Genomic DNA, 4,602 nt, shown 5'->3' with positions numbered 1-4,602 from the left:
AGCTAACTGCATCCTTAAAACCACAGGCAATGGATCACCTCCCACCAGCAAAACCCAAAGAGAAACATATAAACACTACCACCAAAAACAACAGAAATTAACAATCACTGGTTATTAATATCTTTTAATATCTTAATAGACACAATTCCAATATAAAAAGCTTCAGGATAGTCCAGTTTTATCCCATGACAATGAGGGCTGATGAGAAGCCAAGGACAATGGCACTGGGTTTTGATCCTACTTCATGTTCTGGCTTTGTGGGAACCTAGCCAGTTTGGATGCTCACCTTCCTAGACCAAGATGGAGAGGGGAGGACTTTGGACTTTCCACAGGGCAGGGAACCCTGACTGCTCTTCAGACTGGAGAGGGAGGGGGAGAGGAGTGAGACAAGGGGGAGGGAAATGGGAAGCTGGGAGGAGGCAGAATTTTTTTTTCAAAAAAAAAAGAATGCAAATAAAAAAAAAGCTCCAGGATAAGAGAATGGATATGAAAGCAGGATCCATTCTTCTGTTATAGTCAAGAAACACAACTCAACCTCAAATGCAGGCATTACCTCAGAGTAAAGGGTTAGGAAAGGATTTCCAATCAAATGGATCTAAGAAGCAAGCGGGTATAGTTATCCTATTTTCTAACAAAATAGACTTCAAACTAAAATCAATCAGAAGAGCTGAAGAAGGACACTTTATGTTCATCACAGGAAAAATCCATCAAGTTAAAGTCTCAGTCCTGAATATCTAAGCCCCCCAAACATGAGCACCCACATATGTAAAAGAAATATTGCTAAAGCTTAAATCATATGTCAAATCCCACACACAATTAGTAAGAGACTTCAACACCCCATTCTCCACAATGGTCATGTCAATCAGACAGAAACTTAACAGAGAAATAAGAGAACTAACAGATGTCATGACTCAAATAGACCTAACAGATATCTATAGAACATTTCACCCAAACACAAAAAAATATACCTTCTTCTCAGCACCTCATGGAACCTTCTCTAAAATTGACCACATACTAGGTAACAAAGCAAACCTCAACAGATACAAAAATAATGGAATAACCCTCTGTATTTTATTGGATCACCATGGTTTAAAGTTAGAATTCAACAACACTAATAGCAGAAAGCCTACAAACTCATGGAAACTGAATAGTGATCAAATTAATCATCACTGGGTTAAGAAATAATAAAAAAAAGAAGTTAAAGACTTCTTAGAATTCAACAAAAATGAAGGCACAACACACCCAAACCTATGAGACAAAATGAAAGTAGTGTTAAGAGGAAAGTTCATAGTACTAAATGCCTGCATAAAGAAAATGAAGCAATCTTACACAGCAATTTAACAGCACACCAGAAAGCTCTAGAACAAAAAGAAGCAGACTCACCCAGGAGAAGTAGATGACAGGAAATAATCAAATTGAGGGCTGAAATCAAGAAAGTCAAAACAAAACAAAAAAGCAATACAAAGAATCAATAAAACAAAGATCTGGTTCTTTAAGAAAAATCAAAAAGATAGACAAACCTTTACCCAAACTAATCAAAAGGCAGAGAGAGAGCATCCAAATTAGCAAAATTGGAAATGAAAAGGGAAACATAATAACGGACACTGAAAAAATCCAGAGAATCATTAGGTCATACTACAAAAACCTATGCAAAATTCTACCAGAACTTCAAAGGAGCTAATACCTATGCTCCTCAAAGTGTTTCACGTAGTAGAAACAGACAGAACATTTCCAAACTCTTTTTTTTTTTTTGAGGCTACAGTTACTCTGATACTGAATCCACACAAAGACTCAACTAGGAAAGAGAATTACAGACCAATCCCCCTCATGAACATTGATGCAAATATACTCAACAAAATACTAGCAAACAAAAACCAAGAACACATCTAAAAAATCAGCCACCATGATCATGTTGGCTTCATCCAAGAGATGAGGGGATTATTCAACATACGAAAAATCTATCAATGTAATCCGCTATATAAATAAACTGAAAGAAAAAGACCATATGTTGATCTCATTAGATGTTGAAATAGTATTCAACAAAATCCAATACCCTTTCATGATAAAAGGTCTTGGAGAGATCAGGAATACAAGGAACATACCTAAACATAATAAAAGCAATATACAGCAAGTCGACAGTCAATATCATGTTGAATGGAGAGAAACTCAAAGTGATTCCACTAAAATCAGGAACAAGACAAGGTTGTCTACTCTTTTGATATCTATCCATCATAGTTCCTGAAGTTCTATGTATATCAATAAGACAACAATAGGAGATCAAGGGGATACAAATCAGAAAGGAAGAAGTCAAATGTTCACTATTTGCAGATGATAAAATAGTATACATAAGTGACCCCAAAACTCTACCAGGGAACTCCTTCAGTAATATGGCAGGATACAAGATCAACTCAAAGAATTCCGTAACCCTTTTATATACAAACGATAAAGATCAGAGAGAAATCAGAGAAACATCACCCTTCACAATAGCCACAAACAACATAAAATATCTTGGGGTAACACTGACCAAGGAAGTGAAAGACCTGTTTGACAAGATCTTTAAGTCTTTGAATAAAGAAATTGAAGAAGACACAGAAAATGGAAAGATCTCCCATGCTCTTTGATAGTTAGGATCAACATAGTAAAAATGGAAATCTTACCAAAAGCGATTTATAGATTCAATGCAATCCCCATGAAAATCACAACACAATTCTTCACAGACCTTGAAAGAACAGTAATTAACTTCATATGGAAAAATTAAAAAGAAAAAAAACTAGATAGCCAAACCAATCCTGTGCAAAAAAAGGAACTTCCATAGGCATCACTATCCCTTACATCAAGATCTATTATAGAGCTACAGTGCTGAAAACAGCTTGGTATTGGCATAAAAACAGACAGGAGGACCAATGGAAGCAAATCAAAGACTCGGATATTAATCCACACACCTATGAATATGTGATTTTTGACAAAGAAGTTAAAATTATACAATGGAAAAAAGAAAGCATGTTCAAAAAATGTTGCTAGCATAACTGGATGTCAACATGTAGAATCCATATCTATCACCATGCACAAAACTCAAGTCCAAATGGATTAAAAACCTCAATATAAGTCCGACTACACTGAACCTCATAAAATAAAAAGTGTGAAGTAGTTTTCAAGGCATGGACACAGGAGATCATTTCCTAAACATAACACCAGTAGCGCAACACACTGGGAGCAGTAATAAATAAATGGGACCTTCTGAAACTGAGAAGCATCTTAAAACAAATGACACAGTCAATAAGACAAAAAGACAGCCTAGCCGGGCGATGGTGGAGCACGCCTTAAATCCCAGCACTCGGGAGGCAGAGGCAGGCGGATCTCTGTGAGTTCGAGACCAGCCTGGTCTACAGAGCTAGTTTCAGGAAGGCTCCAAAAGCCACAGAGAAACCCTGTCTCGAAAAACCAAAAAAAAAAAAAAAAGAAAAGACAGCCTACTGAGTGGGAAAATATATTCACAAATCCTACAACAGAGGACTGATCCCCAAAATGCATAAAGAACTCAAAAAAATTAAATATCAAAATACTAAATAATCCAATTAAAAATGGGGTACAGATCTAAACCGAGAATTCTCAACAGAAGAATCTCAAATGACCTAAAGACACTTAAGGAAATGTTCAACATCCTTAGCCATCAGAGGAATGCAAACCAAAATGACTCTGAGATACCATCTTATACCTGTCAGAATGACTAAAATTAAAAACACCAATGATAGCTTATGCTAGAGAGGATGTGTGGTAAGAGTAACACACCTCCGTTGCTAGTGGGAATGCAAACTTGTACAGTCACTCTGGAATTCAATATGGTGATTTCTTAGAAAATTGGGAATCAACCTACCTTAGGACCCAGCAATAACACTCTTGGACATATACCCTAAGGATGACCAACATACTACATGGACCTTTCTTCAACTATGTTCATAGCAGCATTATTTACAAGATCCAGAACCTGGACACAACCTAGATGATCATCAACTGAAGAATGGATAGAGAAAATGTAGATTTACACAATGGAGTAGTACTCTGCAGTAAAAAAACAATGACATCTTTAAATTTGCATGCATATGTGTGGAACTAGAAAAAAAAAACATCCTGAGTGAATTAATGCAGACCCAAAAAGATGAGCATGGTATGGACTCACCCAAAAGTGGATACTAGCTATAAAGCAAAAGATAAGGAGCCTATAGTTCACGACCCCAGAGAAGCTAAGTAACAAAGAGAACTCTAAAAGGAACATATATAGATAACCCTAGGAAGGGGTAATAGACAAAATCCTTAGAGAAAATTGGCAGTGTGAGGGTGGGGGGAGAGAGAAGGGAGGGCAGTAGGGGAGGAGGAGAGAAGGAGAGAGAGAAACAGAACTTGAGGAAACAGGATAGCCAAGATGGGGGAAGGCCAAAGAAAGACATCTTGATCGAGGGAGTCATGGGGCTAGCAAGAAACTTGGTACTGGAGAAATTCCTAAGAATCTTAGCAAGGATGGCCCCAGCTAAGACCCTTAGCAATAATAGAGAAAGTGCCTGAACTGGCCTTGCCCTCTAGTCAGATTGATGACTATCTTATTAT

The sequence above is a fragment of the Microtus ochrogaster genome, chromosome 5 (genome assembly GCF_000317375.1).
Source record: "Microtus ochrogaster isolate Prairie Vole_2 chromosome 5, MicOch1.0, whole genome shotgun sequence".
In the NCBI taxonomy this organism is placed as follows: domain Eukaryota; kingdom Metazoa; phylum Chordata; class Mammalia; order Rodentia; family Cricetidae; genus Microtus; species Microtus ochrogaster.
This window is presented reverse-complemented; position numbering follows the sequence as displayed.